We start from the raw sequence: 14,453 nt of genomic DNA, 5'->3' as shown, positions 1-14,453 counted from the left end.
ACTGTAGTACATCTAAACCATGGAAAACTACTCAGCAACAAAAAGGATCAAACCAATGATACACATAGCAATTTAGATGAATCTCTGGAGAATTATGCTGAGTGAAAAAAAGCCAACCCCTAAAGGTTACATGCTATATGATTTCATCTTATATAGTATTTTGAAATGACAAAATTTTAGAAAGGGAGAATAGATTAGTGGTTGCCAAGAATTAGGAGGCAGGGAGTAGGGGGGATATGGTGGGAGGGAGGTGGGTGTGGCAATAAAAGGGGAATATGAGGAATTCTTGTAGTAATGGAACTATTCTGTATTTTTACAATGGTTGTGGATATACAAACCTACACATGTGATAAAATTGTATATGACTAAACACACACACACACACACGCACACACACACACACACACACACACACACACACACAAGTAAAACTGTAGAAATCTGAACAAGACAAATTTTATCAATGTTAATACCCCAGTTGCAATACAGTACTACAGTTTTGTAAGATGCTATCACTGGGGAGAACTAGGTAAATTATAAATAGGAACTCTATATTATTTCTTCAGGACCTATATTATTCCTTACACTAAATGTGAATCCACAATTACCTCAATAAAAATTTCAATTAGTATAAAAAACTAACCCACACAAATAAGGTTTTGATTCCCAATTTCTTCTAGAAGTGCCTGCTGAGTATGCACATAATATGACCCCCAATTTATGTGAGGCAAGAGTTTTAACATTTATTCTCACTGCTTAATATGGTTGGCCATCGTTTCAGCTTCCAATATGGGTTTCCTCATTGTTGCATGCCTGCTAAGCCAAAGACAGATTTTAAGGTTTTAGTTACTGTAGAATATACTTCAGTATTAGGTTAGGCTGCTGTTTAAAAGCAGCCCTGGGGCTTCCCTGGTGGCTCAGTGGTTGAGAGTCTGCCTGCCGATGCAGGGGACACGGGTTCGTGCCCTGGTCCGGGAAGATCCCACATGCCGCGGAGCGGCTGGGCCTGTGAGCCATGGCTGCTGAGCCTGCGCATCCAGAGCCTGTGCTCCGCAGCGGGAGAGGCCACAACAGTGAGAGGCCCATGTACCCCCCCACAAAAAAAGCAACCCTGAAATCTCAGAAGTTTAACCTAATTAAGGTTTATTTCTCATTCAAAAAGTGGAATAAGGAGGTAGGAAGGGGGAGAGAGGGGAAGGGGGGGAGGAAGAAAGGAAGAGAGGGAAGGAGGGGGAAAAAGAGAGAGAGAGAGAGAGAACACTGTCCTCCCACTTATCATAGGTACTTTTAAGAAGATTCCCAGGTTATTGAAACTAAAGTAACACTCAGAATAAATATACTTGAATTCTTACTGTTAACTGTGATCTGGTGGGAAGAACAGTGTTTCTAGAAACATACGAAGCTCTCCACTCTGCCATGAGAATTCTCATCCTGATCTCACCACTGATACATTAAGGTGGTGTTGGGGGAGACCTTCAAGATGGTGGAAGAGTAAGACGTGGAGATCACCTTCCTCCCCAAAAATACATCAAACATACATCTACATGTGGAACAATGCCTACACAACACCTACTGAACATTGGCAGAAGACCACAGACTTCCCAAAAGGCAAGAAAATTCCCACGTACCTGGCCATGTGGCTGACAGGGTCTCGGTGCTCTGGCCTGGTGTCAGGCCTGAGCCTATGAGGTGGGAGAGCCGAGTTCAGGACACTGGACCATCAGAGACCTCCTGGCCCCATGTAATATCAATCAGCAAGAGCTCTCCCAGAGAACTCCGCTTCAACGCTAAGACTCAGCTCCACCCAACAGCCAGCAAGCTCCAGTGCTTGATGCCCCATGCCAAACAACTAGCAAAGGAGGAACACAGCCCCACCCATTAACAGAGAGGCTGCCTAAAATCATACTAAGTTCACAGATACCCTAAAACACATCACTGGACGCATCCCTGCCCACCAGAAAGACAAGATCCAGCGTCATCCACCAGAACACAGGCACCAGTCCCCTCTACCAGGAAGCCTACACAACCCACTGAACCAACCTTACCCACTGGGGGCAGACACCAAAAACAACAGGAAATACTAACCTGCAACCTGAGAAAAGGAGACCCCAAACACAGAAAGATAAGCAAAATGAGAAGACAGAGAAATATGCAGCAGATGAGGGAGCAAGGTAAAAACCCACCAGACCAAACAAATGAAGAGGAAATAGGCAGTCTACCTGAAAAAGAATTCAGAGTAATGACAGTAAAGATGATCCAAAGTCTTGTAAAAAGAATGGAGAAAATACAAGAAACATTTAACAAGGACCTAGAATAACTAAAGACCAAACAAACAAGGATGAACAACACAATAAATGAAATTAAAAATTCTCTAGAAGGAATCAGTAGCAGAATAACTGAGGCAGAAGAACAGATACGTGACCAGGAAGAAAAAGAGTGGAAATAACTACCGCAGAGCAGAATAAAGAAAAAAGAATGGAAAAGAATTGAGGGCACTCTCTGAGACCTCTGGGACAACATTAAATGCACCACCATTCTAATTATAGGGGTCCCAGAAGAAGAAGAGAAATAGAAAGGGTCTGAGAAAGTATTTGAAGAGATTATAGTTGAAAACTTCCTTAATATGGGAAAGGAAGTAGTCAATCAAGTCCAGGAAGTGCAGAGAGTTCCGTACAGGATAAATCCAAGGAGAAACACTCCAAGACACATATTATTCAAACCATCAAATTAAATACAAATTAAATACAAAGAAAAAATATTAAAAGCAGGAAGGGAAAAGCAACAAACAACATACAACGGAATCCCCATAAGGTTAACAGCTAAGCAGAAACTCTGCAAGCCAGAAGGGAGTGGCAGGACATATTTAAAGTGAAGAAAGGGAAAAACCCACAAGCAAGATTACTCTACCCAGCAAGGATCTCATTCAGATTCGACAAAGAAATTAAAACCTTTACAGACAAGCAAAAGCTAAGAGAATTCAGCACCACCAAACCAGCTTTACAACAAATGCTAAAGGAACTCCTCTAGGCAGGAAACACAAGAGAAGGAAAAGACCTACAGTAACAAACCCAAAACAATTGGGAACTGGTAATAGGAACATACATATCGATAATTACCTTAAAAGTAAATGGATTAAATGCTCCAACCAAAAGACAAGGACTGGCTGAATGGATATAACAACAAGACCCATATATATGCTGTCTACAAGAGACCCACTTCAGACTTAGGGACACATACAGATTTAAAGTGAGGGGATGGAAAGAGATATTCCATGCAAATGGAAATCAAAAGAAAGCTGGGGTAGCAATTCTCATATCAGACAAAATAGACTTTAAAATAAAGACTATTACAAGAGATAAAGAAGGACACTACATAATGATCAAGGGATCGATCCAAGAAGAAGATAGAACAATTGTAAATATTTATGCACCCAGCATAGGAGCACCTCAACATATAAGGCAAATGCTAAGAGCCTTAAAAGGGGAAATCGACAGTAACACAATCATAGTAGGGGACTTTAACACCCTACTTTCACCAATAGACAGATCAACCAAAATGAAAATAAATAAGGAAACACAAACTTTAAATGATACATTAAACAGGGTGGACTTAACTGATATTTATAGCACATGCCATCCTAAAACAACAGAATATACTTTCTTCTAAAGTGCTCATGGAACATTCTCCAGGATAGAACATATCTTGGGTCACAAATCAAGCCTTAGAAAATTTAAGAAAATTGAAATCGTATCAAGTATCATTCTGACCACAATGCTATGAGACTACATATCAATGACAGGAAAAAAATGTAAAAAATACAAACCCATGGAGGCTAAACAATAAGCTACTAAATAGCCAAGAGATCACTGAAGAAATCAAAGAGGAAATCAAAAAATACCTAGAAACAAATGACAATGAAAACATGACAACACACAACCGATGGGATGCAGCAAAAGTATTTCTAAGAAGGAAGTTTATAGCAATACAATCCTACCTCAAGAGACAAGAAACATCTCAAATAAACAACCTAACCTTACATCTAAAGCAATTAGAGAAAGAAGAAAGAAAAAAACCCCAAAGTTAGCAGAAGGAAAGAAACCGTAAAGATCAGATCAGAAATAAATGAAAAGGAAATGAAGGAAACAATAGCAAAGATCAATAAAACTAAAGCTGGTTCTCTGAGACGATAAACAAAATTGATAAGTCATTAGCCAGACTCATCAAGGAAAAAAGGGAGAAGACTCAAATCAGTAGAATTAGAAGTGAAAAAGGAGAAGTAACAGTTAACACTGCAGAAATACGAAGGACCATGAGCGATTACTACAAGCAACTCTGTGCCAATAAAATGGACAACCTGGAAGAAATGGACAAACTGTTATAAAAGCACAACCTTCTGAGGCTGAACCAGGAAGAAATAGAAAATATAAAAAGACCAATCACAAGCACTGAAACTGAGACCGTGATTAAAAATATTCCAACAAACAAAAGCCCAGGATCAAATGGCTAAACAGGCAAATTCTATTAAATATTTAGAGAAGAGCTAACACCTATCCTTCTCAAACTCTTCCAAAATATACCAGAGGAAGGAACACTCCCAAACACATTCGACGAGGCCACCATCACCCTGATACCAAAACAAGACAAAGATGTCACAAAGAAAGAAAACTACAGGCCAATATCACTGATGAACACAGATGCAAAAATCCTCAACAAAATACTAGCAAACAGAATCCAGCAGCCCATTGAAAGGATCATACACCATGATCAAGTGGGATTTATCCCAGGAATGCAAGGATTCTTCAATATATGCAAGTGAATCAATGTGATACACCATATTAACAAATCGAAGGGTAAAAACCATATGATAATCTCTATAGATGCAGAAAAAGCTTTCGACAAAATTCAACACCCATTCGTGATAAAAGCTCTCCAGAAAGTAGGCATAGAGGGAACTTACCTCAACAAAATAAAGGCCATATATGACAAACCCACAGCCAACATTGTTCTCAGTGGTGAAAAACTGAAACCATTTCCACTAAGATCAGGAACAAGACAAGGTTGCCCACTCTCACCACTCTTATTCAATATAGTTTTGGAAGTTTTAGCCACAACAATCAGAGAAGAAAAAGAAATAAAAGGAATCCAAATTGGAAAAGAAGAAGTAAAACTGTCACTGTTTGCAGATGACATGACACTATATAGAGAGAATCCTAAAGACGCTACCAGAAAACTACTAGAGCTAATCAATGAATTTGGTAAAGTAGCAGGATACAAAATTAATGCACTGAAATCTCTTGCATTCCTATATACTAATGATGAAAAATCTGAAAGAGAAATTAAGGAAACACTCCCATTTACCATTGCAACCAGAAGAATAAAATACCTAGGAATAAACTTACCTAAGGAGACAAAAGACCTGGATGCAGAAAACTATAAGACACTGATGAAAGAAATTAAAAATGATACAAACAGATGGAGAGATATACCATGCTCTTGGATTGGAAAAACCAGCATTGTGAAAATGACTATACCACCCAAAGCAAGCTACAGATTCAATGCAATCCCTATCAAACTACCAATGGCATTTTTCACAGAGCTAGAAGAAAAAATTTTACAATTTGTATGGAAACACAGAAGACCCATAATAGCCAAAGCAATCTTGAGAAAGGAAAATGGAGCTGGAGGAATCAGACTCCTGGACTTCGGACTATACTACAAAGCTACAGTCATCAAGACATTATGGTACTGGCACAGAAACAGAAATATATATCAATGGGACAGGATAGAAAGCCCAGAGATAAACCCACGCACCTATGGTCACCTTGTCTTTGATAAAGGAAGCAAGAATATACAATGGAGAAAAGACAGCCCCTTCAATAAGTGGTGCTGGGAAAACTGGACAGCTACATGTAAAAGAATGAATTTAGAACACTTCCTCACACCATACACAAAAGTAAACTCAAAATGGATTAAAGACCTAAATGTAAGGCCAGGCACTATGAAACTCTTAGAGAAAAACTTAGAACACTCTATCACATAAATCACAGCAAGATCCTTTTTGACCCACCTCCTAGAGAAATGTAAATAAAAACAAAAACAAATGGGACCTAATGAAACTTCAACGCTTTTGCACAGCAAAGGAAACCATAAACAAGACGAAAAGACAACCCTCAGAATGGGAGAAAATAGTTGCAAATGAAGCCACTGACAAAGGATTAATCTCCAAAATTTACAAGCAGCTCATGCAGCTCAATAACAAAAAAACAAACAACCCAATCCAAAAATGTGCAGAAGATCGAAATAGACATTTCTCCAAAGAAGATACACAGATTGCTAACAAACACATGAAAGGATGCTCAACATTAGTAATCATTAGAGAAACGCAAATCAAAACTACAATGATAAAAAAAAAAACCACAATGAGGTATCACCTCACACCAGTCAGAATGGCCATCATCAAAAAAATCTACAAACAATAAATGCTGGAGAGGGTGTGGAGAAAAGGAAACCCTCTTGCACTGTTGGTGGGAATGTAAATTGATACAGCCACTATGGAGAACGGTACAGAGGTTCCTTAAAAAACTAAAAATAGAACTACCATATGACCCAGCAATCCCACTACTGGGCATATACCTTGAGAAAACCATAATTTAAAAAGAGTCATGCACTCCAATGTTCACTGCAGCACTATTTACAATAGCCAGGACATGGAAGCAACCTAAATGTCCATCAACAGATGAATGGTAAAGAAGATGTGGCACATATATACAATGGAATATTACTCAGCCATAAAAAGAAATGAAATTGAGTTATTTGTAGTGAGGTGGATGGACCTAGAGTCTGTCATACAGAGTGAACTAAGTCAGAAAGAGAAAAACAAATACCGTATGCCAACACATATATATGGAATCTAAAAACAAAATGGTTCTGATGAACCTAGGGGCAGGACAGGAATAAAGACCCAGACGTAGAGAATGGACTTGAGGACATGTGGAGGGGGAAGGGTAAGCTGGGACAAAGTGAGAGAGTGGCATGGACATATATACACTGCCAAATGTAAAATAGGTAGCTAGTGGGAAGCAGCTGCACAGCACAGGGAGATCAGCTCGTTGCTTTGTGGCCACCTAGAGGGGTGGGATGGGAAGGGTCGGAGGGAGATGCAAGAGGGAGGAGATATGGGGATATATGTATACATACAGCTGATTCACTTTGTTATACAGCAGAAACTAACACAACTTTGCAAAGCAATTTTACTCCAATAAAGATGTTTAAAAAAAAAGTTGGTGATGACAAGACACTCTTCTTGTATATAGCACTACCCTTCACACAAAATTAATAAAAAATACATTTAAAGGAAAGGAATAAAAATAAAAGATGGTGAAGGTATTGTGAGTTCTTGGAGGCATGGGCAGGAGGGGGACAAGATAGTAGAATTATTGCATTTGAAGTCGTTCTCAGGCAGTCATCCTGTTGAAATGTTACTTACTGTTCAAGTCTTATTTCAAATTCTAGCTCTTCTAGGGAACCAACTAAAGATAGGTTTCTCTTTCTTTACTGCTCCCTACACATGCACTTTGAACCTTTTCGAGGCAGAGGTGCATGCCACTGATGTTTACACCTCCTACGCTGATTAACACAGCACCTTGGCACATAGTAGGTGCTTTGTATCGAGAGTCACTACTCTCTGGTTTTGACCTGTATCTAAAATAACACTTTCCATTATACGGCACTTGAGTTTTCAAAATGTCTATGCATATTACCTTATTTGATTCCCACAATATCCTAGGATGAAGAGAATAACTAAAAACTCAAGAAGGTTCAGTGGCTTTCCAAAGGCCAAAACTAATGAAAATTGACACTAGGACTCATATCTTCAGACTCCCATCTAAGAGCGCTTTTTCTGTTACAGTGCATCTGTTTGTCAAATGCTGGGAAATTTTTAAATAAAAAGTACTATCTGGCACCACATCATAACACTGTTTGTTGTCCCTTCAAACACTGAAGTGCTCAAAATAAGACAGGCCTATCTGAATCCCAACTGGGGAGATTTCATTGGTGAAATACTATCAGGCCACTTTATCTATGAGGTAGCCACAGAGCGTGGGCCCCAAAACTGCGTTATAGCAAGGCTTCAGTATATTTATAGTTTTTAGTCGCTAACAGGAAGAAAATTGCTTTGGAGAAAAATCTGTATACCTCACAAACAATATAAATTCTGCTATTTGGGAGTGATTTAAATCATGTTACATATAATTCATCTGGGGAGACTCTCCAGCTTGAGGAAATTCACTTGGGCACAAAATGTACATAAGGAGGATTAGTGAGAAATCTAATTTTGCAGATGTATTGAGTGTATTTCAAATCTGGATTTACATATAGAAAGGAAGTTTGGGAAGAGGAGCTCTGAGAATGTTAACCATCACGCACTCTTTCCTAACAGAAGCCGAAGTCTTGATCATTTTTAATCTCAGTATCCTAATCTAACCTACAAGAAATTCTTTAGAATTAAGGAACAATGGTGTGATAATAAATCTATTTTGTCTGTAAAGAGGAGCAGAGATGAGCAGGTAGCTCATTAAACAATGAAAAGAAATAAAATACCTTTCAGTTAACTGCAATGGGAAGAAGCAAGTAAGTACCTGTCTCTGTTGAGCTTAACAGACCTTTAAAGTGAGTCTTTGTGTTGTTACCACATCTCTGACAGATCAAGAGCCTCTCAAGTATCTAAAGTGGAACATTATACTCCAGAACATAAGAGATGACCTCATCGATCAACCAATGTCACCAAGATTTCCCAAAGAACTTCAGAAAAAGAAGAGGTAAAAGAAACCAGCTTAATCAGTAAATCAGATTCTATTATAAAAGATGAACTAGGAAGAAGACACTTTGATTGGAATCCAAAGGCATCTTTTGGCATGTCGGCATTAGATACTCTTCAGATATGAGAGGGCTGAAAGTAATTAATAAAAAATTTTTTTAAAGCATTTCTTATCTGGACCAAAGCTTCTTAAAAAATACAGCATGGTAACTATAGTTAATAATACTGTATTGCATACTTGAAGGTTGCTAAGAGAGTAGATCTTAAAAGTTCTCACTGCAAGAAAAACAATTTTTTTTTTCTATCTATGTAAGGTGATGGATGTTGACTAGGCTTATTGTGGTGATGGTTTGGCAATGTATACAAATATTGAATCATGCTGTGCACCTGAAACTAATATAATGCTATATGTCAAATATACCTCAATTTTTTAAAAAAAGATAACAACATGCCCGGCCCTGAAAAATCTAATTTAAAATAATCCCGCAAACAATAAATATTAACATTGGGTGAAAATGAAGTATGATTATGACGTATCACAAAAAGCTGCTTCTCTAAAATGATTCTGAAGGCGTTTTATGCAAGGTAGTAGAGTCACGCTAGACGACTAAGTATGTTTTATGCCAAAAGTAAATAAGGTGTTCACAGACCACTGCTAATAGAACTATATTGTAGAAATACCGCAAAATTCCTTATGGCATTTTTAGTTACTCTGAAGATTCTTCTCCTTCTGCCATAAATAGCAGTCTAAATGTTGTGAGCAGCTATTAAATAATTATGGGGCTCTAACCCATAGGAGACTGCAATGATTATGGATGAAATACATTTTAGTCATGAAGCTTTGGGACACTTCATGAAAGAAACAAATGCCATGAAAATACTCAAGGAACTTTCAAATAACGACTTGCATAAGATTTTCCACTGCCCACCCCTTTATTATGGTGTTTGATAAATATTAACGGACATGACAAGGTTTGGTATATGAAGAAACAAAAAACGCCTACCCTTCAGTCCTACCTCCCTCCTCTAAAAGAAGTAGCTCCATATATTTAAAATGAATAACAAATTGGCTCAGATTGACTTTCAACTCTGTCATAAGTGGTCCCAGCAGAGCTGGAGTTGCTGCAGTTTCAATGACTGCCAACTGAGAAGACAGATGTGTGACTGCAGCGTTGCCATCAAGCCAACCTCGAAATAATGCCGTAAATTTGTATAAAGAGAAAGACAAGAGAGGGAACTAGTATTTGACTATAGTTACTATTAACTCTCAATTAGCTATATTAATCATGAGGAAAAGAAGCAAAGAAAATGTTAAAAAATGGATAAGTATCAAATTTTAAAACTGGTCAACAGCAGTACATGTTCAGACACTCCCTTAATTCAATACCCTTAAACTTATCTCTTCCTAGTTTGGTTCCATCAGTCAGTTCTCTATATGGGTTAGAGGAAGAAAGGGGCCTGGTTCTCTGCTTACTCATAGATATTGAAAAGTTGATTGGACAGTGTAATATTTTAACATATAAACTGTAGTGTATGATTTTCAAATCACTTTTAAAGATAAGCTGATTTTTAAGTTAAGTACATAGCATAACAGTTATGTTTTATAGCAGAAAAAAATTTGTACTGTCATTAAAGATATCAAATCATAAAAATATTTCCCAGAAACCTTCCAAGATAGAGATTTTGGCTTTAAAACCATTTTTATTTAAAACAAACCTTACTGTTAGAGATTTCTCTTTAATTAAAAAAATTACATTATTTCTATTGTTAAAATAACACATGTATTAGTTTTTTTATAACTATTATTTGGATGTGAATAAAGAGACTCATTAAGAAGTTTAACCTTAAAACTTCTCAGTCCACAGACCATTTCAGCAGACATGACCCCTTAATTATTAAAAAGTAAAATAAACCAACAACAAAAAAACCCTTCTCTTAGCATGATTAAATCCTGCCACTCTCCATTCCTTGATCATGTCTTTTCCTGATATGAAAAGGAAAGGTTCCTTGTGGGAACAGCAAAAAAGGAGCCCACAGTATCAAGAATCACCAGGCTTTTTTCCATTATCATGGCTTCCCCATCTAATTTGGGAACCTGTATGAGCTCTCATTGCCCCTCCATCTCAACTCAAATTTTAGCAGAAAAGTACCTCCAAGTAATCATTACTCTCCATTGTCTTACCCTTTTTACCCTGTGTTGACTGAAACTTTACTCAGACACCTAGAACTTACATCCTACTCAAGTACTACCATTATCATACTTTGAAAACCCATGTCCTCTACTGTTAGGTAAATGATTAAGATTTGTTTTTATATCCAGTGATGCCTACATTAGAATTGTTTTAAGAGCATACCAGTAGAAAGAATACTGTTCTGATAATTAGGAAATTTAGATTCTGGTCCTAGCTCTGCCACTAATTAACTGTGTGTTCTTAGGGAAGTCATTTAACTTCTCTGAACCACAGTTTCTTCATTTACATAATAAAGTAAGTTCTTTGTAGCACTAACAACCTTAATTTTATCAGTAGGAAAACACTGGCTGAGAGCCTTGAGATTTCATTTATGACAAAGAGGATCTCAGCCAAGAGAAAAAAAAATCACTATAATCTTTCTTTACCTAATTACATTTTGACATCCCCCCCAACTCTATCCAAGAAGCATCGCTCATTGTAGGAAAATATGCAACAGAGAGGAATACAACTGAGTCAAACTTTGTATGATCTCATTCCTCAGTGTTTTCTAGCCACTGACATTCTCCCACATCTCAGCTGTTCTTAACAACTTCTCTAGGTAAGTGGTTTTCAATGATAATCTATGCGGAACTGCTTTCTCTAGACTCATTTAATAGCTACCTTTTGAACCATATGACCATTCTTGTCCTTCTCCCTACCCCGCCCCTCCTATGTACAGTAAACTCTGACAACCAGTTCTGCTTCTGTCATTTACTGAGCACCAACCATGAGCCAGGCACTGCTCAAGGAAAGTTCAATTTTGCTTCCTTTAATCCTTACAAAAGCCCTAAAAGGTAAATATTGGCCCTCATTTTTAAAATAAGGATACAGACTCAGAGAGATTAAGTAACAGTTGAGCTCACACAACTATTAAGTAGTAATACCTTGACTTGAATCCATATCTGTCTGACTCAGAAACCTCTCCCTCTCAGATAATTAATACTAAAGCAATATAGAATTTAACTTCCCTCTGATGATTCAAAACACAGTTTAGAAAGCAATAGAACACAGGAAAGAAAGAAGTAAAGATGGATGATGATGATATAGGTATGTTTGGAAGGGAAAGAAGCAAAGGAAGTTCATGGTTGATGACCTCTATTAATGTAGAGAATGAGGAATCTATAAAGCCAAACAAGATTTGTATTATTTTCATACTACATCTTTAAAAGTAGTAACTCTGATTGGCTAACTAGCCCCCATTTGTCTCAATTACTGAGGTCTCAATATATTCCATATTTAGGCAAAAGTCTATAAAAATCACTTTCTACCAATTTTTATTTTAAATCTATTAAAAAGTTGAGAGAATAGTAAAAGTCACAAACTTATATACCCTTTCCCTGGATTAACCCACTGTTACCATTTTGCCACAAATCGCTCCATCTTTTTCTCTCCACAAATGATTTTGGTTGAACCACTTGAAACAGAACTAGAGATATGACACTTCTCTAAATAACGTAGCATGCAGCTTCTAAGAATAAAAATATTTTCCTACATAACCACAGTAAGACATATAAGAAAATAAAAAATTCTTAATATTTTATGTGTAGTCCAAATTCAATTTCCCCAATTGTTCTAAATAATGTCTTCTTGGCTTTAATCCAGTATCTAATCAAAGTTAATATGGTAGACTTGATTGTTATATTTCTTTTAATCTACAAAATCCTCTCAATTTTTTTGTTTTGAATTTTTTGGTTTCCCATGACTGATTTTTCAAGAGTCCAAGCCAATTATCTTTCAGAATGTCTCATGCATAGACTGATTATTTTCTTGTGACTTGATTCAGTTAAACATTTTTGGTAAGAACACTACATTTTCTTCCAGAATGTCTCACACATAGAATGTCTGATTATTTTCTTATTATTAGACTCAGGTCAAACATTTTTAAAAAGAATACTACATATGGGATATTGTGCACTTCTCATGTCAGATCAAGAGGCAAACAATGTCATTATCCCACTATTGGTGATATTAGATTTGATCACTTGATTGAAGTGGTACTTGTCAGCACTGTTGCAAAGGTACATTTGCTCCTTTGTAATTTTTAAGTAATGTGTAGAGTAATATTTTTGAGACTATGCAAATATCCTGTTCCCCAACAATTTTAAATTCAATGGTTTTAGCATCCCTTGATGACCCTTGCCTGAATCATTCAATCATTGAGCTGGGGCTACAACATGGTGGCTTTCTCATTAAATTGTACAATTAAAATGAGTGTATATAAATTAAATTAAAATGAGGTATATAAATTATACCTAAATAAAATTTTAAAAATAATTCAGTAACTTGCAATTTATATTTGGTTCATTTCCTGCTAGTATATTTTTTCTGCCAAGAAATGACTGACAGTTGAAACATTTTATAAATGAGGCCGAGTACTCAAGATCAGGGAAAGCTTAATAAATGTATTCTGTTGAAAGTGTTTTTAATGGTGGTTCTCTAATCCTATCATTCCTTCTATAATTATTAGCTGCCATGGGTCTATAAAGACTTTTCCCTGTACCTTCCATTTCTCTCTCTCTCTCTCTCTCTCTCTCTTTTTTTTTTTTTTGGAGTATCACTGTGGACTCATGAGTTTTTCTCCCTCCATGTGTTATAATCCATCACTGTCATTATTCTTTTTGATGCTGAAACCTGATTTGGCCAGTAGAAGCCCATTAAAGCACAATCTTGTATCCTGATATAATCTCATAAGTCGTTGAACAATCTTTGTTTTCTGGCATGAAAAGTGCCAAACTCACCCTGTACTTTCCCTGCCTGAGACCTGAGATCAGATATTTCTCCAAGGTTCCTTTTAATCGTAATGGTATTTAGAAACCAAGATCTAGGTGTTAGATGTGCTCACTGCTATCAGGATGTGTCATTGCTTCTTGGCCCCTTCCATGTACAGAAAAAGGAAATAGGAATTCATACTGATGTTTGCAATTCAAATTTATAATAAAAATATGAAAGGAAGAAAAATATATATCTCTTTTATCTTTCAATGAAAATCTTGGTTTCTATTATCAATATACTTGTGCATTTGCTTTCTACTATAATATATATAATGGTAGTAATATTATACCACATGCATATATAATACATAGTATAATTCTGAAACTAATGATAAGCTTACTAAGATAGCTTAAGATTTCTTTGCAGTTCTTTTTATCATTAAGATTACATCCTACCAAGGATGCATCATCAAGAACACTATGTACAAAAGTTATCTGAGCTGCACGTTTATGTTATAGATTAGTTACACAGATTTATTTGTTTTCATTTTGTATTCAATTTTAGCATTTGTCTTTCTTCCCATTATTTTTGGCTTAATTTAAATTTTTGAGTATTTAAACTTTTATATGGTCCAGAAGTCAAAATTGTATAAATAACAGAAGCACTGTTTCTATCCCTATCTCCTCCACCTC

At 36.6% G+C, this 14,453-nt stretch overlaps 1 protein-coding gene across 1 annotated transcript in view; it reads right to left on the bottom strand.

Moving 5' to 3' along the window:
* The window catches only part of NUP62CL (nucleoporin 62 C-terminal like), a 68,863-nt gene that overhangs the window by 5,104 nt on the left and 49,306 nt on the right, over window positions 1–14,453 (bottom strand). The window lies entirely within an intron of this gene.

Source organism: Globicephala melas, chromosome X, assembly GCF_963455315.2.
Source record: "Globicephala melas chromosome X, mGloMel1.2, whole genome shotgun sequence".
In the NCBI taxonomy this organism is placed as follows: Eukaryota; Metazoa; Chordata; class Mammalia; order Artiodactyla; family Delphinidae; genus Globicephala; species Globicephala melas.
The sequence above is the reverse complement of the archived record's forward strand: the minus strand, read 5'-3'. Positions and strand labels throughout refer to the sequence as shown.